This window comes from Equus asinus, chromosome 1 (genome assembly GCF_041296235.1).
Source record: "Equus asinus isolate D_3611 breed Donkey chromosome 1, EquAss-T2T_v2, whole genome shotgun sequence".
NCBI lineage: Eukaryota > Metazoa > Chordata > Mammalia > Perissodactyla > Equidae > Equus > Equus asinus.
Window position 1 is genome coordinate 131,813,282 of NC_091790.1, and position 24,594 is coordinate 131,837,875.

Genomic DNA, 24,594 nt, shown 5'->3' on the forward strand with positions numbered 1-24,594 from the left:
GTAAATATATAAGTTCTATACACAAAGGTACTACACAACTGTCATTAATAGAACACGTTCTCCGACTTTCCAAAAATGGTAATGTACTTCAGCTAAGCTATGTGAGCAGCATCACATTTGTAAGACAGTTAATAGAGCATTAAGAAAACAGATTCTCATCATGTAACAAAATGAAAGCAGTTGACCAATAAGGCTCAGAACCTGTGAATTTAGCCTAAGAACTACTCAGATACTCTAATCTAGCACAGAGTTATCAGCAAATAGAGCACTATTTTTATTGCATAGCAAAAGTTGTTGCAAAGGTATAAAATCAAAACACATAACCTTCATAAGAAGTATCATCTTAGAAAAATTTGATGAGAAAAGTAATATATACTCTTTATAAAAAGTCAGTTATAAAAATCACATAAACTTACTATTCAAAAACAACCAGTGACAACATACAGGTGTCATCTTTCCAAATGTCTATGCATACACAAACACTTATATATGTATATGTATGCGTGTGTAAATATACACTCATGCACACACACACACAAGTGCATATTACATCTAATTAATCAAACATGTACAAACATTTGTGTATCTGTGTATATGCATTTTTTCTGAAAAACAAAAATAGGTGAACACTATTGATATGGCTTAGTAGCCTGCTTGACACTTAAAAATATAGATGTATCAAAAAATACAGATTTACATTATCATTTTTAATGCTTACACAGTTTTTAATTATATTTCTTTAATCAGTCTCATATTGTTAGATATTTAGGTTACTGCCAATTTTTCATTTACTCATTCATTCATTTCATACATTCTCATATAAATATCCTTATACATACCTCTTTTTGTAGTCTTCCTACAACTACCACAGCAGGAAAAGTAAGATTGCTGGGCTGAACTATAAACTTGAGAAAAATTGCCAAAATGCTTTCCAGAAAAGTTAGACTAATTTATACTACCATTGGCAATATGAGTTCCTATTAATCCGCAACTTCCCCAAACTTTCTCTTTCACATTACATATCATTTAATTTTTCTGAACCATTTGAAAGTAGACTGCACACATCATGTCCCTTCATCCTAAATACTTCAGAACATTCTTATATAATCACAGTATACTTATCAAATTGAGGAAACTTAATTTTGATAGTGCTCTACAGTTCATATCCCAATTTTTTTTAATCATCCCAATAACGACCTCTGTAAAAATGGCAGTTTTATTATTTCTTTGGGCTTTTATTATTCACCTACCTGGTTTAAGTTTTTTCTTCAGTTCTATGCTCCAATATTTTATTGTTTGTAACATCAGTAGCTGAAAATCTGTAGTGAAATAATAAAGTATGTCTTATCTTTTCACACAAGAAAGGGATAACGAGCCTAAAGAAAAGGAATATGTAAAAAACTTTAAAACACAAATCAACAAATACTTATTGAATACTTGCTATTAAGGACTTTGAGGAACATGAAGAACACTCCAGATCAGAGTTATGAAAGAATTTTTCACAAGAATTTCATATTATCCCAGTAAATATATTCTGTTTTAAAAACAAACAATTCTAGAACCTGAACATGCTGATTAGTCCCAGTATCATAAGAGTCACTTAGATTTTGTGACACAAAATTAAATATGCAGCATTATCTTTCAAGTATTTACTGGGGAAAAAAGTTTTACCTGAATCTAAACAATCCTTTAGATCTAACTTCTGATTTACAGGAAATTCAGAGATTAAAATAACACGGTAAAGGGTGTCACAAAGTATGAGAAGGGGTATTACTCCAGTCTACAGAACTATTGTCTTGGTTTCTTCAGCAAGTGAAAGGTGGGAAAAGAGGTTGCAGGGGAGGGAGAATTGTTCTCGAATAAAGGAATCTTATGAGAGTTACCAAAGAAATGCATCCTGACTCAAATAAGCAAATTTAAAAAGCGAATTTGAGGGTAACTAAAGAAATCTGAACATGGATAGGATATTAGATAATATTAAAAAATTATTGTTGATTTTGTTTGTGAGATAATGGTATTGTGGTCATGTAGAAAGTGTCTTTTTTAAAGAGATTCATACTGAATGAAGTGTTAAGGGCTAAAATGTTATGACAGCTATAGTTTACAATACTTCAAAAAATATACTAAATGTTAATGATCTGTTAAATCTAGGTGATTAAGTATGCCATAAATATTTCACTCTTCTGTATTTTTCTGTGCATGGGAAAATCTGCAAAATAAAAATTTTTAATTCTTGAAATTTATGTACAATCTTCAAGTCTAAGAACATACTTCTAACATTCATTTATGTGAACACAGTTCTTTTAAGTTGAAAAAGAATATACACATGCCAGAATACAGGTATACTCCTCCTCCAGAAGAGTAAAACGGCCTACAGTGCTTTATTTTTTTTTTTAAAGATTTTATTTTTTCCTTTTTCTCCCCAAAGCCCCCCAGTACATAGTTGTATACTCTTCGTTGTGTGTCCCTCCAGCTGTGGCATGTGGGACGCCGCCCCAGCGTGGCTTAACGAGCAGTGCCATGTCCGCGCCCAGGACTCGAGCGAACGAAACACTGGGCCGCCTGCAGCGGAGCGCGCGAACTTAACCACTCGGCCACGGGGCCAGCCCCATACAGTGCTTTATTTTTATACTCATCCCAGCAAAGTTGGCAACCTGAATATGTTCCCCTGAAATTAAAGCCAAAAAACCCATCATATATTTCCAGCAATTATTTAGAATGTAAGGGGGAAAAGCCAGAAATTTAGATATAGCTTTTTAGAATCAAAAATTAAGGTTACTGGACTTTTTATTACTTCTTAACATATATGTATTTTCGAAAACTAAGTTGTATAAACAATCTTCTAAGATCATAACATATCACCTTACAATGAGATCTGAAAAACTAGTCTCCTTTTCAATCTATCCAAAAAGTCGAGTAAATGGACAACATAGTCACAGATTTGGGAGTAGATGGAGAAAAAGTGAGAAGTAATAATCTTAGTGGATTTTCTAGAACTCATAATGTATTCTCCAGCACCTTAAATTCCCTCCACTCTTATCAACCTACTTATCTTTTTTCTTTGCATCCTTCCATTCTTCTATGTGGCAGATACTGTTCCTTTGTCAGGGAGCATATGGACTAGTGAGAGAGATGACTTTAATATTAATATCTTCTGTAACTTAGGACATAAAAAAAAATGTTCTGCAAGAATAGCTTTCTCCCTCAACTCTATGAAATTCCTCTTTTCTACACCTTTTCTGCATTCTGTGTCCTACTTAGGTTAGTATTAACGATTTGCTACACTTCGCCAAAGTGGTCTTCATGTATAAAGGGTAAACATTTTTAAACATGAATCATCAAGGAGACTTTCTTGGGGGAAGAAACGAAAATAATTTAATGATAAAAATCTACTCAACCAAGTGATAATGGAGATGGTTTAATAAAAGGATTAGAGTAATATCCAAGTCAGAAGATAGTAAGTCAATATACACTTAGTATTATCAGAATTTTTAATTTTTTCAAATGTGTTAGAAGCCATCTTGTTACAGTTTTGATTTATGTCCCCTGATCAATAATGATGCTGAACATCTCTCCACATTTTTATTAGCAGTATGTGTTGCCTCTTCTGTAATATGTCCATTTATATCTTTGCCCATTTTTCTTTTGAGGCATTTATATTTTTCTTATTGGTTTGAGAAATCTTTTATTCTTAATACAAATTATTTGTAGGATGTGTAAATTATATCCTCTCAGAGTCTATAATCTGTCTTTCCAGTTTCTTTAAAGTATTTTTTGATAAATGAAAGTTCTCAATTTTTTGAATTAAAAAACATACAACATGAAATCTATCTTCTTAAATTTTTAAGTATATAGTACAGCACTGTTAACTATATGTACCTTGTTATACAGAAGATCTCTAGAAGTTTTTCATCTTGTGTGACTGAAGCTCTATACCCATGAAATAGCAATTCTCTTTTTCCCCCTCTCCCTAGGCCCTGGCAACCACCATCTTCTTTTCCTATTCTAAGAGGCTGACTACTTTAGATACCTCACGTAAGTGCAATCACGTAGTATTCCTCCTTCTGCGACTGGCTTGTTTCACCCAACATAATGCCTCCAAAGTTCATCCATGTTGTAGCATATAACAGGATTTCCTTCTTTTATAAGGCTAAATAGTACTCTATTGTATGTATATACTGTATTTTGATTATTCACTTGTCTATTGATAGACATTTAGATTGCGTCCACCTCTTGAATTGTACAAAATGCTGCAACAAACTTGGGGGTACAAATATTTCTTCAAGAGCCTGATTTCAAATCTTTCAGATAAATATCCAGAAGAAGGATTGCTAGGTCATATGGTTGTTCAATTTTAAATTTTTTGAATAATCTCTATTGTTTTCCATAGCAGCTACACCATTTTACATTTCTCACCAACAATGCACAGGTTTTGATTTCTCCACATCCTCACCAGCACTAGTTTTGTTTTTGTTTTTTGATAATGGCCATTGTAACAAGTGTGAGGTAACAGCTTGTGATTTTAACTTTATTTGCCTGATGATTAGTGCCACTCAGAGTCTTTTCATATTCCTGTTGGCTTTTTGCATGTCTTCTTTGGAAAAATGTCTATTAAAGTCCTTAACCCAGTTTCTAAATAAGTTATTTCTTTGTTATCGAGTTGTAGGAGGCTACTTATATATTTTGGATTCTAATCCCTTATCAGATATATGGTTTGTAAATATTTTCTCTCATTCTTTAGACTGTCTTTTCACTCTGTCGATTGTTTCTTTCGCCATATAGAAGCTTTTTTAATGATGTAGTCCCACTTGTCTTTTGTTTTTATTGTCTGTGTTTTTGGTGTCATATCCCAAATATCATTACCAAGATCATGTTATGAAGCTTTTCTCCTGTTTTCTTCTAGAAGTTTTATTTCAGGTCTTACATTTAAGTCTTTAATCCATTTTGAGTTGATTTTTCTGTATAGTGTAAGATAAGGGTCAAAATTCTTAATTTAATGTTGCCAAATTTATTGATCTTTTCCTTTGTAGACAACACCTTTTCGTGTCTTCTTTAAGCAATCTTTCCCCACTCAAAAGTCCAAAAGATATTCAGCTATATTTTCTCCCTAAAATTTATTGATAACAAAACTTTAAAACTTTTAAGTCCTTAATTCACACAGAATTTTTTAATAGCATGTGAAGTAGAGATTCAATTTCATCTTTTTCCCTGTGAGAACAGATAACTAATTTCTCCAGCTCCAATTATTAAATAATCCCTCCTTTCTCCTCTAAACTGACACATTACTTTGTCATACCTAAGTTCTATTTCTGTGTGGAACTGTTCCTAGACTCTAATCTATTGGTCTACTTATCTATCTTTACTATACCACACTGTATTATTGAGTCATAGTAAGTCCCTATATTTGGTAAGGCAAGTCCACCCTCCCCATTCCTCTTGTTCAGGAGTGTCCTGGCTACTCTCGGCTTTTGGTCCTTCATATAAATTTGAAAATCATCTTACCAAATTCCTTGAAAAACTTCTTCAGAATTTTGATTGGAACTGAATTGAATCTATAGATAAATCTGGAGAGAATTAATACCCAAGAATATAGTCTATTCCTTCATTTTTTCAGGTCTTCCTTAACGTTGTTCTGAAAAGTTTAAAAATTTGTGCTACAGACATCTTGCGTATTTGTGGCAGATCTAGCTCTAGATACCTCGTAGTTTCTAATGTTAATATAAATAGTGTCTTCCTTTTAATTACATATTCTCTTTGCGGTTAGCACACACAACTGATTTTGTATATTTTTTTTTCAGATTTTTTTATTTTTCCTTTTTCTCCCCAAAGCCCCCCGGTTCATAGTTGTGTATTTTTAGTTGTGAGTCCTTCTAGTTGTGGTATGTGGGATGCCACCTCAGCGTCGCCTGATGTGTGGAGCCATGTCCATGCCCAGGATTTGAACCGGGGAAACCGAAGCAGAGCGTGTGAACTTAACCACTCGGCCACGGGGCCGGCCCCGATTTTGTATATCTTATATCCAGCCAACCTTGCTAAAACAAATCCATTATTTCTAATTATTGATTTATAGACTCTTCTGAGTTTTTATATAAAAGTTTACATTGTCTGCAAATAATAAGTTGGCTTTCTGCCATTCCCAATCATCATGCTACCAATTTAATTTTCTTATTGCACAGGCTAGGATATCCAATACAATGTTAGGTAAAGAGTGGCAGAAATGAGTATCTCTGTTCCATTTCTGAATTTAAAAAGAATTCTTCTAAAATTCCCTGTTACAATGATGTTTGCTCTAGACTTTTTTTTTTTTTTTACAGAGACTCTTCATCCACTAAGGAATTTTCTTAATTCTAATTTACTACAAAGATTTTCTCTCCTTTATTTCTTTTGTTACTTCAGCTTTACTGAGGTAAAACTGACATAAAAAATTGTAACATTTAAAATGTACATTGTGGTGATTTGATGTACATATACATTGTGAAAAGATTGCTCCTGTCTACTTAATAAACACAGCCATCACCTCACATATTCATCTTTGGGTTTTTTTGGTGAGAACATTTAAGTTCTACTCTCTTAGCAAATTTCAATTATACAACACAGTGTTATCAACTATAGTCACCATATTTTACATTAGATCCTCAGACCTTATTCATCTTACAGCTGAAAGTTTGTACCATTTTACAACCTCTTCCTATTTCCCCCACCCAGTGGCCCACTCCCCCACCCCCCTGACAACCATACTTTTACTCTCTGTCACTGTGAGTTTGAATTTTTCTTTCTTAAGATTCCACATATAAGTGATACCATGCAGTATTTGTCTTTCTTTGTCTGGCTCATTTCACTTAGCATAATGCCCTCAAAGGCCCATCCATGTTGTCACAAACGGTAGGATTTCCTTCTCTCTCATGGTTGAATAATATTCCATTGTACGTATATATAAAATATATCTTTATTTTCTTTCTTTCTTTAAATTTTATTGAGAATAACTGACATACAATGAACTACACATATTTAACGTTCACAACTTAAGTTCTGACCACCTGTGAAATCATCACCAAACAACAAATGAACACAACTGGCATGGCATTCCCATTAAGTTTCCTCTTGCTTCTTTGTAATTACTTTCTAGCACCCCTTGCTGCTCTGAAGCAAATATTTATCTGCTATCACTGCAGATCAGTATGCATTTTTGAGAATTTCACATGAGTAGAACCATACGGTATGTACCACTTTTTTTCTGGCTTCTTTCATTCACTATCTTTATTTGGAAACTCATTCATCTTATTGGATGTATTGATACTTAGTTCCTTTCTATTACTGAGTAGTACTCCTCTGCATGGATATGCTACAATTTCTTTATCCATTCACACCTATTCTTAGAAATTTGGGTTGTTTCCAGTTGGGGACTAGTACAAAGGAGCTTTGAATATCCGCATTTAAGTCTTGAGTAAATAAGCAGAAATAAAATGGCTGGATCAAATGGCAAATGCATGTTTAAGAAAATGCCAAAATGTTTCCAAAGCAATTGTATCATTTTATATTCCCACCAGCATGCAAGTTCCACATCCTTAACAACACTTGGTACGGTAATTTTTTAAAATTTTACCTAAGTAGTGATATCTCATCGTTGTACAACTTTTCATTTTCCCAAGGAGTAATATTACGCATCTTTTCATGGAGTTATTTGCCATATCTTTATCTATTTCTTTCTTTTGTTCCCTGTGCCACTTCTAAAGAATAGGGCAAAAGTGATAAAATGTCACTTTTAAGATTAAGTTATAAAAGACTGTGGCTTCCATCTTAGTTGACTCTTTGTTTCCTCTTACTTGCTTGTTCTGATGATACAAGCTGTCATGGTGTGAACTGCCCTACGGAGCGGCCCACTGGGCACCAAGGGCAGCCTCCAGCCAACAGCAGCACGGAACTGAGGCCCTTCAGTCCAACAAACCATAGGAAACTAAATTTTGCTAAAAACTACATTAGTGAGGCTGGAAACAGATCCCTCCCCAGTTGAGCCTTGAGATAAATGTAACCTCAGCCAACACGTTCCCTCTATCCTTGTGAAAGACCAAGCTTACCCAGCTAAGCCACATCCAGATTCCTGACACACAGAAAGTGTGAAATGATAAATATTTGTTGTTTCAAATCACTACATTTTGGAGTAATTTATTACACATGAATAAATAGCTAACAGCACCTATTGAGATGATCATATGGTTTTTCCTTTTTAGTCTGGTGATTTACATTGCTCGAATACTTAATGTTTAACCTTCTTTGCATTTCTAGGATAAACCCCACTTGCTCCTGATATTTTCTCCTCTTTGTATATCATTAGTTTTTATTTGTTAAATTTTTGCTAAGAATTTTAACATCAGTGTTCATGAAGAATACTGTTGCATAATTCTCTTTTCTTGTAATGTCTTTGTCTTCTTTTGATTACTGCATGACAGAATTGGGCCATCTGGATCTGAGGTTTTCTTTAGTAGACCTAAGGATATTTAGCTTATTTATTTCTTCTTGTGTAAGCTGTAGTAGTTGGTATATTTCAAGGAATTTGCCCATTTCATTTAAATTGCTGAATTTATGAGCATAAGGTTTTTCATAATATTGCTTTGTTCATAATACTGCTTTATTGTCCTTTTAATGGCTATAAGTTCTGTAGGTATGTTACCTCTCTTTGTTTATATTGGTTAATTTGTGTCTCCTCTTTTTCCTCATCAATCTGTCAAGAGAGTTATAAATTTTATTGATCTTCTCAGAGAACCAAATTTTGATCTCATTCTCTCTATTGTGTTTGTTTTCTATACCAGGGTTTTCTCTTACCATCTTTATTATATGTTTTCTTTTTACTTTAGGTTTGTTCATGTTATTGATTTAGGACCTCTCTCCTTTTCTAATATGGGCATGGTAATGCCAAAAATTCCCTTTTGAGCATTGCTTGAGCTGCATCTCATAAATGTGGATACATTGTGCTGTCATTTTCATTCTTTTCAAAATATTTTCTAGTTTCCTGGTCTTTCTTACACTATCTTTATTGAATTTTATATCAAAGCAATGCTTATCTCACAAAATGAATTGGAGACTATTTTCTCTTTTGGAAGAGTTTGGGTAAGGTTGGGATTATTTATTCCTTAAATATTTGATAGAATTTACCTGTGAATTATAATTGCATCTGTGAATTTCATTTTCTTTGTGTTTTTAAAATATCTATAATTTTAACATTTGTTGAACAAATACTCAGATTATAATTTGCACAATTTTGGGTGGTGAAAAGGCTATGAATATTTTGTACATAAACAAACACCAACCTTACCACAAAAATGAAATAATACATACTGAATGAAAATAGAAGAAAAATCCTTATTGAATTTTATGAGTTGGTCATCTGAATCAGTACAATGTAAGTTAATCACTGTAACACAGGAGATACAACGCTCTTCATTATGTACGTGGGTTTCTCACAGCTGATAGTATTCAATTACACAAATTACTAAAAAATTTTAAATGCATAAACAATCCTTCATTTGGTAGTGGCTACTTCCATGGAAAATTTTAGACAGACTATGTAACAACATTCATCATTTAGGCCATCCTAAAGTATGAAATTACTCTTTTGCTACTGAGGAAAATAAACACACACAGACACACAAACACAAACAACTTACCATGACAGAACTTATTCTGGGCCATGAAACAGGTGTCAATGAAATTAAAAGGAATTAAATCATGCAGCAGGTGTCAAGATGGTGGCACAGGCAGACTCTGAACTCACCTCTTCCACAGACACAACAAATTTACAACTACTCTGGAAAGAAGTAGCCCTGAGAAAGAACTGAAAACTAAACAAAAAGAAGCGCTTCAACAAGTGACAATCCTTACTGAGGTAGAAGAGGCAGAAATCCTTTCAGGAGATTAAAAAACCCACCTGCACAAGCAATGGCACTTCATGGCCAGCAGGAAGGAATCCTAAGGTATGCAGGTTTCCCTGACAGAGTAGGGGACCTGAGCAGGGGAGCATTACCGCTACAAGCAGCTGTTGCACTCAGCACACCTGAAACAAGTGTCATAACATCCAGCTTTGCTGGCTATTAACAACAACATGGAATACCTCCAGAAAAGCTATCAGATGTAAGGAAAAGAAACCAGCTCTTAAAAGGCCCACGCACAAATTCACCCATTTCAGAAAGCATCCTAAAACCACCAGAAAGAAAGGTGTACAGTCCCTTGGTGAAGAGACTCACCTGAAAGGTTCTGGGTGCATCTCGGTGAGAGGTGAGACCTCTCCAGGCACTGAGATATTGGCGGCAGCCATTACTGTGATCAAGTAAAGCCATGCTGACACAGATGTTGGTGGATGCCATTGAGTTCTTCCTCTGGCCTATTAGCCCAGGGTCTGCCCTATTAGCCAAGAGTCTGCCACACCCACTAAGGCACAGATTTAGTCCAGCTCAGCCAGCACAGGAAACCTGGCCTAGGGACTCGCACGACCCAATAGCAGGCCCTCAGGCAACTTGTGGGCCTGCACGTACTGGGTGCCTTGATCCTCTGGAGCTGGGCAAGACGGTCTGTCTCTGCAGGGCAGGTTATGCGTAAGAAGCTGGTGGAGTGTGTGGGGCCTCTGCAGTGGGATAACTGGATCCACTTAAGGGAAGTGGAGTGCGCACATGAAGCAGGACTGTGTTGACAATGTGTGTGGCCCTGTGAGTAGTGGGGCTTGTCAGCTGAGGAGACGTATGCTTCTCAAACAGCCACATAGGGAACCAACCTCACCTTCCAAAGCCTGAAACAACTGGGTGCTTACGTGGCTGGGGCCAGCATCACTCAGCTGCAATCTTGAGAGAACTGACAAGAGACTTGCAGAACAGAGACCTAAAGAAATTGTAAGCCACTGAGCATAGCAATCAGCCACACTGGGGGCCAACTCACTTAACAGGAAAACTGCAACAGGAATGTGCTATTAGACCTTGCAGCCAACTGTGCTGGGGTTCCTCATGCCCAAAAAGTGACTGAAGGGACCACAGCAGCCACATGCAGTTAAGAATTACAACCAGCTGGCCAGGGGGACAGCCTAGCCTCCCTGGGCACCCAGAGGAAGAGCAAGCGTGCCACAACAGAAGGACACACGTAGCCCACCCAAGGGTCACTCCTGGAACATTTGGAGTTGGTGATGAGAGAGAAGGACTCTGCTAGGCCTCATAAGGCATCTCTTATGAAAGGCCACCTGTCCAAGATCAAAAGACATTGCTGACCCACTTAATACGTGGATATAAGTACAGAGAAAAAGGAAAAATGAGAAGGCAAAGGAATACATTCCAAGTAAGGGAATAGGACAAAACCCCAGAAAAAGAACCAAATGAAACAGAAGTAACCAATCTACCAGATAAAGAGTTCAATCCAAAAGTCATAAGGATGCTCACTGATATTGAGAGAAGAATAGATGAACTCAGTGAGAATTTCAACAAAGAACTGGAAAATAGAAAAAAGAGCCAATCAGAAATAAAGAACAGGGGCCGGCCCGGTAGCGCAGTGGTTCAGTTTGCACATTCTGCTTCGGCAGCCCGGGGTTCACCGGTTCGGATCCCAGGTGCAGACATGGCACCGCTTGGCACGCCATGCTGTGGTAGGCATCCCACATAGAAAGTAGAGGAAGATGGGTATGGATGTTAGCTCAGGGCCAGTCTTCCTCAGCAAAAAGAGCTGGATTGGCAGCAGTTAGCTCAGGGCTAGTCTTCCTAAAAATAAAATAAATAATAGAAATAAAGAATACAATACTGGAAACAAAAAATTCATTAGATGGACTCAATAACAGAGCAGATGATACAGAAGAAAGGATCAGTGAGCTAGACAAAACACTACAGGAAATCACTCAAGCAGAAGAGATAAAAGAAAAAAGAATTAAAAAGAATGAGAACAGTCTAAGAGAACTCTGGGACAACATAAAGCACACTAACATTTGCATTATAGGTGTCCCAGAAGGAGAAGAGAGAGACAAAGGAACAGAGAATCTATCTGAAGAAATAATAGGTGGAAACTTTACTAACCTAAGGAAGGAAACACACATTCAGGTACAGGAAGCACAGAGAGCACCTAACAAGATAAACCCAAGGCCCGCATCAAGATACATTATAATTAAAAAGTCAAGAATTAAACATAAACAGAGAAAGAGAAAGGCAACAAGTGGCATACAAATGAAACCCCATAAGGGTATCAGCTGACTTCTCACCAAAACCTTACAGGCTAGAAGGGAGTGCCACCATAGATTTAAAGTGCTGAAAGGAAAAAAATCTACAGCAAAGAATACTCTACTCAGCAAAGTTATCATTCAAAATGCAAGGAGAGATAAAGAATCTCCCAGACAAGCAAAAATTAAAGGGTTTATCACCAAGAAACTACTTTTACAAGAAATGCAAAAGAGAATTATTTAAGTGGGAAAGAGAAGACCATAAATGGGAATAAGGAAATTATCAAAAAAAAAAAAAGCAATAAAATCACTGGTAAAGACAAAAATACAGTAAAGGTAGCAGATCAACCACCTATGGAAGATAATATGAAGGTCAAAAGACAAAGTACTACAATTACGTATTTCCATGATAAGAGCATAACGGATACACACACACAAAAAAAGAGGTTAGATATGATATCAAAAACATAAAATGTGGGAGGAGGGGAGTAAAAGAGTAGAGCTTTTAGAAAGAAATCAAACTAAAGAGACCATAAACTTAATATAGATTTCTATATACAGGTTATTATATATGAACCTGATGGTAATTTAGAAATCAGAAACCTACACTAAATACACAAAAAATTAAGAGAAAAGAACCCAAACGTAATACTAAAGAAAGCCATCAAACCACAAGAGAAGAAAGCAAGAGAGGAAGAAAGGAATAGAGAAGAACTACTAAAACACTCAGAAAAAAAGTAACATAATGGTAATAAGTACATACTTATCAATAGCTACTTTCAATGTCAATGGACTAAATGCTCCAATCAAAACGCATGGGGTGGCCGATTGGATTAAAAAACAAGACTCATATATATACTGCATACAAGAGACACACTTCAGGCCTAAAGACACTCACAACCTGAAAGTGAAGGGTTGGAAAAAGATACTCCATGAAAACAGCAATGGAAAGAAAGCAGGGGTAGCCATACTTATATCACACAAAATAGACTTTAAAACAAAAACTGTAACAGAGACAAAGAAGGGTCTACATAATGATAAACAGGACAACCCCACAAGAGGATATAACACTTGTAAGTATCTACGTACCCAACATAGGAGCACCTAAATATATAAAGAAATTATTAACAGACATAAAAGGAGAAATAGACAGTAACAATAATAGTAGGGGACTTTAACACTGCACTTACACCAATGGATAAATCATCCAAACAGAAGATCAATAAGGAAACATTGGCCTTAAGTGACAAATTAGACCAGATGGACTTAGTAGATATATACAGAACATTCCATTCCAAAATGACAGAATACACATTCTTTTCAAATGCCCATGGAACATTCCCCAGGATTGATCACATGTTAGGGCACAAAACAAGTCTCAACGAATTTAAGAAGATCAAAATAATACCAAGCATCTTTTCTGATCACAACGGCATGAAACTAGAAATCAACTACAGGAAGAAAATCAGAAAAGCCACAAATATGTGAAGAGTAAACAAAATGTTACTGAACAATGACTGGGTCAATAAAGAAATCAAAGGAGAAATCAAACAATACCTGGAGACAAATGAAAATGAAAATACGACATGCGAAAATCTATTCGAACCAAAAGCAGTTTGAAGGGGGAGGTTTATAGCAATACAGGCTTACCTCAGCAACAATCTAACAATCTAATCCTGCACCTAAAGGAACTGGAAGAAGAAGAACAAACAAAGCCCCAAATCAGTAGAAGGAAGGAAATAATAAAAATCAGAGCAGAAATAAATGAAATAGAGACTTAAAAAACAATAGAAAAAGACTGATGAAACCAAGAGCTGGTTCTTTGAAAAGATAAACAAAATTGACAAGCCTTTAGTGAGACTCATTAAGAAAAAAGAGAGAAGTCTCAAATAGATAAAATCAGAAATGAAATAGGAGAAATTACGACAGACACCTCAACATCCATTTATGATAAAAACTCTAAATAAAACAGATACAGAAGCAAAGTATCTCAATATACTAAAGGCCATGTATGACAAACCCACAGCTAACATCATTCTCAATGGAGAAAAACTGAAAGCTATCCCTCTAAGAACAGGAACCAGATAAGGATGCCCACTTTCATCACTCTTATTTAACACAGTATTTGGAGTCCTAGCCACAGCAATCAGGCAAGAAAAAGACATAAACGGAGCCAAACTGGAAAGGAAGAAGTGAAACTGTCATTATTTGCAGATGACATGATTGTATATATAGAAAATCCTAAAGAATCCACCAAAGAATTTTAAGAAATATTAAATAAATATGGTCAAATTGCAGAAAACAAAATCAAGATACAAAAACCAGTTGCATTTCTATACACTAACAACGAAGTAGCAGAAGGAGAAATTAAAAATATAATCCCATTTACAATGGCAACAAAAAAATAAAATATCTAGGAATAAACTTAACCAAAGAGGTGAAAGACCTGTACACCAAAAACTATAAAACATTGTTGAAAGAAATAGAAGATGACACAAAGCAATGGAAAGATATTCCATGCTCTAGGATTGGAAGAATTAACATCATTAAAATGTCCATACTTCCTAAAGCAATCTACAGATTCAATGCAATCCCTATCAAAGTTCCAATGACATTTTTCACAAAGACAGAACAAAGTATCCTAAAATTTATATGGAACAACAAAAGACCCTGAATAGCCAAAGGAATCCTGAGAAAAAGAACAAAGTTAGAGGTATCACACTGTCTGATTTCAAAATGTACTACAATGCTATAGCAATCAAAACAGCATGGTACTGGAACAAAAACAGGCACAAAGATGAATGGAACAGAATTGAGAGCCCAGAAATAAACCCACACATCTACGGACAGCTAATTTTCGACAAGAGAGCCAAGAACATACAATGGAGAAAGAAAAGTCTCTTCAATACATGATGTTGGGAAAACTAGACAGCCACATGCAAAAGAATCAGAGCAGGCCATTATCTTACACCATACACAAAAATTAACTCAAAATGGATTAAGGACTTGAATGTAATACCTGAAATCATGAAACTTCTAGAAGAAAGCTTAGGCAGTACACTCTTCAACATTGGTCTTAGCAGCATAATTTCAAGTACCATGTATGACTGGGCAAGGGAAACAAAAAAAATAAACAAATGGGACTACATCAAACTAAAAAGCTTCTGCACAGCAAAGGAAACGATCAGCAAAACAAAAGGACAATCTAGCAATTGGGAGAACATATTTACAAACCATATATCTGATAAGGGGTTAATATCCAAAATACACAAAGCACTCATCCATCTCAACAACAGAAAAACTCATAACCCAATTAAAAAATGGGGAAAAGATCTGAACAGACATTTCTCCAAAGAAGATATACAGATGGCCAACAGGCACATCAAAAGATGTTCAACATCATTAGCTATCCAGGAAATGCAAATCAAAACTACAGTGAGATATCACCCTACTCCCGTAAGAATGGCTATACCTAACTTGACTGGAAACAACAATTGTTGGAGAGGATGTCGAGAGAAGGGAACCCTCATACAGTGCTGGTACTGGTACAGCTTCTATGGAAAACACTATGGCGATTCCTCAAAAAATTAAGAATAGAACTACCATACAATTCAGCTATTCTACTGTTGGGCATTTAGCCAAAGAACATGAAAACATGCATCTGTAAAGATACATGCACCCCTATGTTCATCAGCATTATTCACAATAGCCAAGACGTGGAAGCAACCTAAGTGCCTTCAAGGGATGAACTGATAAAGAAGATGTGGTAGATATACACAATGGAATACTACTCAGTCAAAAGAAATGATGGAATCTGGCCATCTGTGACAACATGGATGGACCTTGAAGGTGTTACACTAAGTGAAATAAGTCAAAGGGAGAAAGTCAAATACCGTATTACCTCACTCATAAGTAGAAGATAAAAACAACAATAAACAATCACATAGAGACAGATTGGATTGGTGGTTACCAGAGGGGAAGGGGGAAGGGAAGAAGTCGAAAGGGGTGATTAGGCACATGTGTGTGGTGATGGATTGTAATTAGTCTTTGGGTGGTGAACATGGTGTAATCTACACAGGAATCAAAATATAATGAGGTACACCTGAAATGTATATACATTATAAACCAATGTTACTGCAATAAAAAAATAAAAAGAAAATATCAAAAAAAAGATTACACATATACACAAATCATACAAAATATATTCTATGACAACAAGGAAGTTAAACTAGACAACAATAACAGAAAAACCTGTGGATTCTCCAAAATGCCAGGCAACTAAATAACACATTTCTAAATATCTCATGGCTCAAAGTAGAAATCAAAGGGCATTTTTAGACTTAATGATGAAGTGTTGAAAGTTTTTCCTTTGACATCAAGAACATGATAAGGATGTACATTATCACTACTCGTATTTAATATTTTATTAGAGGTCCTAACCATCCAGGTAAGGCAAAAAATATATATCGTTTCTAAGTAAACAAAGTATCATTATTTGCAGACAACACAATTGTGAACACAGGAAATTTAAACCCATAACTTAATTATTAGAATTAATAAGAATTTAGCAATGTTGCTAGCTATAAAAATCAACATGCCAAATTAAACTATAGTTCTATATACCAGGAAAACACAGAAAAAGAAATTTAAAATAAACGGTATGTACAGTAGCATGGCAGAATTTCACGTACTTGGCAATAAATCTCACAAAAGATTCTCAAGACACCTGTAGAAAAAAATATAAAGTTTCACTGATTTCAAGGTTTTAATACAGAGAAATATACTATTTCATGGACCAAAACAACAAATGCTATAAAGATATTAATTCTTCCAAACTGATCTATAGATTCATAGAAATCATAACCAAAATCCCAAATCTCTTTAGTTTTGTGGAATTCACACAATACTTCCCAAAACTTACATAGAATTAGAAAATGGTGAGAATTGCCAAACATTGTGAGATGTACCTAAAGCAGAGTTTACAAGCAAATTTACAGCATTATATGCTTATATCAGAAAAGATCTAAAAGTCAATGATCCAAGGCCCTCTCCTAAGAGACACTAGAAAAAGAAGAGCAAATTAGAACCAAAAAAAGTAGAAAGAATATAAAAATAAAAATTGAAATAAAAAACTTGCTAGAGGGGCTCAAAAGCATATTTGAGAAGACAGAAGAAAGAATCAGCAAACTTGAAGAAAGACCAATTAAGATCACTCAATCTGAGGAACAGAAAGAAAAAGAATGAAGAAAAATGCACAGAGCCTAGGAAACCTGTGGATATTATCAAGCATAGCAACACACACATAATGGGAGTCCCAGAAGGAGAGAAGAGGAGAGAAAGAAAAAGAATAATGGCCAAAAACTTCCTAACTTTGATAAAAGAAACGAATCTACACATCCAACAAGCTCAATGAATTCCTGGTGGGATAAAGCCAAAAAGATCCACACTTAGATGTTATACAGTCATCCGTAGCTTAACAATCAGGATACATTCTGAGAAATGCATGTTGTTAGGTGATTTTGTCATTGTACAAACATCAAGAGTGTACTTACACAAATTTAGATAGTATAGCCTACTACACACCTAGGCTAAATGGTACTAATCTTACAGGAACACCATTGTACATGCTATGCAGCACATGCCTGCATTCTACAAATTCAATACAATCACTACTAATTCCCACTGCCTTTTTGCAAAAATGGACAAGCTGATGCTAAAACTCATATGAAATTTCAAGGGATCCTGAATAACCAAAACAATCTTGAAAAAGGAGAAGAAAATTGGAGGATTCACACTTCCCAATTTCAAAATTTTCTAAAAGGCTTTAGTAATTAAAACAGTGTAGTAATGGCATAAGGATAAACATACAGATCACAGAATAGAATTGATAGTCCTGAAACAACCCCATACATCTACAGTCGACTAAATTTTAACAAGGTTGCAAAGACCATTCGATGATGAAAGAACAGTCTTTTCAACAAATGGTATTGAGACAAATGGATATGCATATGCAAAAGAATGAAGCTGGACCCTCAGCTCACACCATGTACACAAATTAACTCACAATGGGTCAAAGATCTAAATGTAAGTGCTAAAACTATAAAACTCTTCAAAGATAATGTGGAATAAAATTAAATGACCTTCCATTTGGCAATAGGGTTCTAAATATGACACCACAAGTAAAAGAGATAAAAGATAAACATAAATCAAATTGGATTTTATCAAAATTTAAAACTTTTGTGTATCAAAGGATTATCAAAAAAGTGAAAAGACAAGCCATGGAATTGGAGAAAATTTTTGCAAATCATATATTTGTTAAGAATCTGATATACAAAATACTTAAAGAATACTTACAACTTAACAACAAAAAGACAAAAGCCCAATTAAAAAATAGGCAAAAGGGGCCAGCCCTGTGGCGCAGCAGTTAAGTTCACACGTTCTGCTTTGGCGGTCCAGGGTTCACCAGTTCGGATCCCAGGTGCGGACATGGCACCGATTGGCAAGCCATGCTGTGGCAGGCATCCCACATATAAAGAAGAGGAAGATGGGCACGATGTTAGCTCAGGGCCAGGCTTCCTCAGCAAAAAAAAGGAGGATTGGCAGCAGATGTTAGCTCAGGGCTAATCTTCCTAAGGGCAAAAAAAAAAAAAAAAAGGGCAAAAGACCTGAATAGACATTTATTCAGAGAAAATATACTAACAGCCAATAAGCACATGAAAAGATGCTCTACATTACTCATTATTAGGGAAATGCAAATCAAAACCACAATGAAACACCACTTCATACCCAGTAGGAAGGCTATAATTTAAAAAAAAGGAAAGAAGTGTTGATGAGAATGTGGAGAAATGGGAAACTTTTTACACTGCTGGTATGAATGTAAAATGACGCGGCCACTGTGGAAAACAGTTTGGCAGTTCCTCAAAATATTAAACATAGAATTATCATATTATTCAGCAACTCCATTCCAAGGTATATACCCAAGAGAATTAAAAACACACAGTCTACCAAAAATTTGTAAACAATTGTTACGAGCATTATTATTCACAACAGCCGAAAGTGGAAAAAACCCAAATGTTCAATTGATGATTGGACAAACAAAATGTGGTGTATCCCTACATGGGAATTTTATTCAGCCATAGAAAAAAGAAAGAAGTACTGATGTATGCTACAACATGGACAACCCTTGAAAACACACTAAATGAAAGAAGCCAGGCACAAAAGAACACATAGTTTATGATTCCATTTATATGAAATGTCTATAATTGGCAAATCTAGAGGGACAGAAAGCAGATTAGTGGTTGCCAGGGGTTGAAGAGAACGGGGAATGGTGAATGACTGCTTAATGGGTGTTGGGTTTCGTTTTGCGGTGTTGAAGATGCTCTGGAATTAGTGGTGATTGTTGCACTGTGAATTGTGAATACACTAGAAGTCACTGAATTATACACTTCAAAATGGTTAAAATGGTGAATTTTATGTTATGTGAATTTCATCTCAATTTTTTAAAAAACTATACGAGATACCAGTTCACACTCAGTGACAGGATGTGTAACAACTGGGACTCTCATATATTGCTCGAGGGGAGAGTTGAAAACTAGCAATTTCTGAATGTTAAACACTCACTAAACATATGATCCATTAATTCCAAGAAAAAACACATGTCCACAAAGACACCTGTTACAAATGTTCATAGTAGCATTATTCATAAAAGCCAAAAACTAGAAATGACCCAAATATCCATCAACAGGTGAATGGATAAACTGTGGCATACTCACACAATGAAATACTACTTGGCAATAAAAAGGAATGAACAACTGATACATGTTGCAACATGGATTAAACATAAAAATATTATGTTATGCAAAATAATTCAGACCCAAAACATATAAAGTATACGATTCCATTTATATGAAGCTGAAATACAGAAAAAAATTGTTTATGATAATAGAAATCAGAAGAGTGGTTACCTATGGTGGGACAGAGAAGGGAGATAGGAACAAGGAATAAAATAACCTTCTGAGATGAGAGAAACGTTCTATATTTTGATTGGGGTGGTAATCACGGTTCTGGGTACACTCACCATAAGCATCTTTGCTGTAGACGTCTCTGCCACAAGCATTTCTGCCGTATAACTAACTGCCCATAAAGCAATTTTGCCATAAAACATAAAATAATGAAAAATAAAAGAGGGACATTAAAAAAGACATAATGAAACATGTAGTACATATCTGGACTACATTTAAATGTTCCATCACACGCCCAGTCCTTAGATTTCACCAAATCATCTAAGCCAGACTCTGTGCCAAAATACCAAAATTCTGTCTACATCATGCTCTCCATTATCAAACAGCAAAAAATTTTCAAGAAACTTATACTCATCTGGAATCGCGTAACCATTACCTTTGGGGGGACAGGAGAAGGAGCTTGATTCTTTTTTTGCCTCCAACTTCTAGTATTGCGTGATGAATTTGGTAAAGATGGCATTAGAGAACAACCTGTTGTATCTAAATTAGCTAAAGAATCGATAATTAATGCTCTTAAGATTGTTGAGAATGACTAGCCACCTCTTTTATATTTGCCACAATTTGGTAAACTTTTGGTTTTGACAGGTGGGATGGATGACTGTGCTCATGGAAGGATTTGCAAACCCATATTATTTTCTAGTATAGCATGCAGTCTAGCTTCACACTCTCTTATTTACACTTTCAGTACATTTTATCATCATATCTTCTAGTTGAAACCAAACTGTCAAACCAAACGGTCAACCAGTTATTTATCTTCTATGGCAAAATTGCCTTACAGCCAATTAGTTATGTGGTAAAAATGTTTGCGGCAAAAATGCCCGCAATAAAGATGTCTACAGCAAAGATGCTTACAGTGAAAATACCGGACATGGGTAATTACACGGATATACATATTTGTTAGAACTCATCAATCTGTATGCTTAAAATGGGTGCACTTTATTACATGTGGATTATTAAGAGTATTAGAAAATTTTTAAATTTACATGATTAGACTTCTACAAGGTCTCATGGCAAACCAATCTCACTGGACATGGCACACTGTAGGTGCTCAATCAATAGAGACGGAAAGAAGGAAGTGGGATAGATAGGTAGATTGTTTCACAGTCATGGCCAAATATGTATTCTGGACTACCCTAAAGGAACTCACAACCTAGTTCAGAATATAATACATAACCTCTGAACCAGTTCATTATCCATAACAGCTCCTATGGGTGGCAGTAGCCTCTGAATGATGTTGTCTCAGAGGGATCCACTCTCAAATTTTGAATCCTCTTGTCTACTTAGTCTCCATTTTTGACCCTTCACTATGTTGTGTTCAAGGACTTGATATGCTGAATTTGCCCTGGTTTCCCAGCCCACCCTCACCTGAGACATGGACTTCAGTGCCACAGCTTCTAAGCAACTCTATCTTTTCACATGCTTAGCCTGCAAAACTAAGAAGTTAACCTCAGAAAAACCTTAGGACCTCCAATTCACCAGGGTAGCAAGACTCTAAAATACGAAAATTAAATAATACAAATAGCAACAGAACACATTTCAGAAGATAATACATCAATAGTAGGTAAATGAATCAAACAGGACTATTATTGAAGGCCCCAAATGAGTAGGAGATAAAGGTTGTATTAAGGCAGGCTTGCTATGAATAGGAAAGAGGAAAAATTGCCAGCCAGGTGAAGAGGCCTAAGCAAAAGAAAGAAAATAAGAAAGTGCTAAGTGTTACAGAAGAATTTATATTTGGATATATGTGCGGTAGTCTGAAAAAGACAAGGCCTCATTTGACAACCATAAAAAGTTGTGGGGTAGACTGAGCAGATATTATCTTCATTTACAGATAAATTTGTAGCACACAGAAAGGTTAATATTTGCCCAAGGTCACAAAACTACTTAGAAATAGAGCCAGTACGGAATGAAATTCATTTCTCCTCATTCACAGCCAAACGTTCCTTTAATTAGACCACGATTCTGCTCAAGGTTCTCCAAATTTGCTTAAGTTGTTTTGTTCAATCAAACCTCTCACCACAAATAACCCTGCCCCCATTCATTTCGTCTTCAATGTAGACCCTTCGCCTGAAGCACATTTCAAGGTATACTTTAGTGTAAACCTTATTCTCTTACCAATAGCCCTGATTATTGACATGATTACGTATCGTGGTTTCTATAGCTATAGGCCATAGATATATGACCAAGTCCTTCTTCCTGTAGCTACTAAAAGATCTGAGTTCCAGCAATAATATTTTTTTAAATTAACCTTGGGTTAGAGATTAGAAAATTATTAACACTGTCCAGTAAAACAGACTTTCTGCTTATTCACAGCTTGGCATTATCACCTACAGTGCAGTCAAGGGTGTGTCTAAAAGCACAGGGTGCAACTATGTTACTGTCCTTCCTCGTTACAGTAAATAAGAAAGGTAACTTATTTTTCACTAGAACATAAAATGACCTTCCATTTTTCTTATTTTCTTCAATAGAAACGTTTAAAATTTTCCCATATCCCCTAAACCTTCCAAAGACCCTATCTTCCCTTCCTTTTACACAAATTCTCTACACTAATTTTTTGCACTCAACCTGCCTCCACTTCAAATTCATCGTTTTTATGTAGCACTGACTTACTTTAGCCGTCTAGTGAAATTTTCACTGAGGAAACCAATGACATCTTAAACACGAGAATTAAAGGCCAATTTTTCAACTCTTAGCCTTTTTGAACTCTTAAGGATGGAGAGGTTGGTGCAGAGTTCACCAGAATGATAGCACTTACTGAGCTCTCACTTTGTGCCAGGCACTGTACTAATTAAGCTTTCAAAAATGTTTCATTTAAGCCTCACCTCTGAGAAGTATTTATCATCCCCTTTTAACAGATTAAATTGAGGCTCAAAATTACCCAAAGCCATATAGTTAGTAAAGCCTGCCTGATCTCAATGTTTGCAATTCTGTGGCTTTTGATGATAAGTTTTGTTCCCGGTTCTCTTCCTAACATTGTGGCCTTTTCTCCATTTTTCACTATTTCAACAACCTCTGCTCATCATTACTTTTATTTCAGACACTCTCCTGGGTAATTTCATTTCCTCTCATGACTTTATATTCTATATTGGTGTCTCTCAAATCTTATAAAGTTTTTAATAAACATAAAAATCTTGTGCTCTTTCTGTAGTTTACATTTTGAGAATAGGTTTTCTCCCAAATAGAAATTCTAATGTTGAATATGTTTGTTCAAACTACACCTCCTCCTGCCTCTCAAGATTTGAAAACCTCTTATGCATCATCCCATGACTGAGAATAAGTGATCCCTCTGGATGATGTCTCTCGAATCAATCTTCCCTCTCTTCACCCTCCCTCTCTCCTAGACATCTCTCCTGAGTTACAGACAAATATTACCAAGAGTCTAATAAACACAGCTTCATGATTACCTCCCCAGGCCCTTCAACCTAAAGCCGTCCACAACAAAATTCTCATTTCCCTTAGCAAACCTGAATCATCTCTTTGTGTTTTCCATTTCGGCTAACAGTATTGGAATTCTCCCTTGTCTATGCTCTAAGGTACCTATTTGTGAAACGGTGATATTGGCAGCACTAACTTCCCTGAGCTAGTAGGTCAAAAATCAACCATTAAACGAGTGACTATTACGGCCAGGAGTTAAGGAATGCGAAGTAGTACAAGATTTAATCCTCTGCCTCCTTACAGGTTTACAAGCAGAAACATACCAAAATCACTATTTTTTTTTTCTTTTTTGTTTTTTTTTTTTTTTGAGGAAGATTAGCCCTCAGCTAACTACTGCCAGTCCTCCTCTTTTTGCTGAGGAAGCCTGGCTGTGAGCTAACATCCGTGCCCATCTTCCTCTAGTTTATACGTGGGACGCCTACCACAGCATGGCTGCCAAGCAGTGCCATGTCCGCACCCGGGATCCGAACCAGCGAACCCCGGGCCGCCGAGAAGCGGAACGTGCGAACTTAACCGCTGCGCCACGGGGCCGGCCCCCCAAAATCACTATTTTTGTGAAGCGCTTTCCCACTTACAAAACAAAATTAATTTACTTTACAAAATATTTTAATTTAATCTGTACTATAATCCCATTATTATCTCCATTTTACAGATGAAAAAACTGCTATTCAAAGGAGTTAGGTAACTTAACCAAAGTCTTGCAAGCTGGTAAGGGGCCAGTTCAGACCCAAAACCCTAGACTTGAGATTTCAAATTCCACTCTTTCTATTATTGTTGAAAGAAACTTGTATACAATAAAATGAAAACAGATCTGTGCACAGGAGGTCAGCGCACAGTCAAGTATCAAAGGACACAAGGCGACCTGAACGCGACTCTAGGCCTGGCCTGGCCCTACCCTGGCTCCGACGCCCCCCAGGCTACTCTCTGCGGCCCGTCTCCAGGGGTAAGGGGTGGCGGATA

General features: G+C 36.0%; 1 protein-coding gene across 12 annotated transcripts in view; it reads right to left on the reverse strand.

Annotated features, from left to right (window-relative positions):
• The window catches only part of SLC25A40 (solute carrier family 25 member 40), a 73,042-nt gene that overhangs the window by 48,059 nt on the left and 389 nt on the right, over positions 1-24,594 (reverse strand). For 6 of the 12 annotated variants that reach the window (XR_006526218.2, XR_006526219.2, XR_011502827.1 and 3 more), the window contains exon 2: positions 1,251-1,319. The gene's annotated coding sequence lies outside the window, so the exon portion shown is untranslated. Of the gene's footprint in view, positions 1-1,250; positions 1,377-18,532; positions 18,808-20,255; positions 20,312-24,594 lie in introns of all 12 variants that reach the window. The other 6 variants (XM_070507817.1, XM_070507812.1, XM_044767902.2 and 3 more) reach the window with 6 other exon arrangements.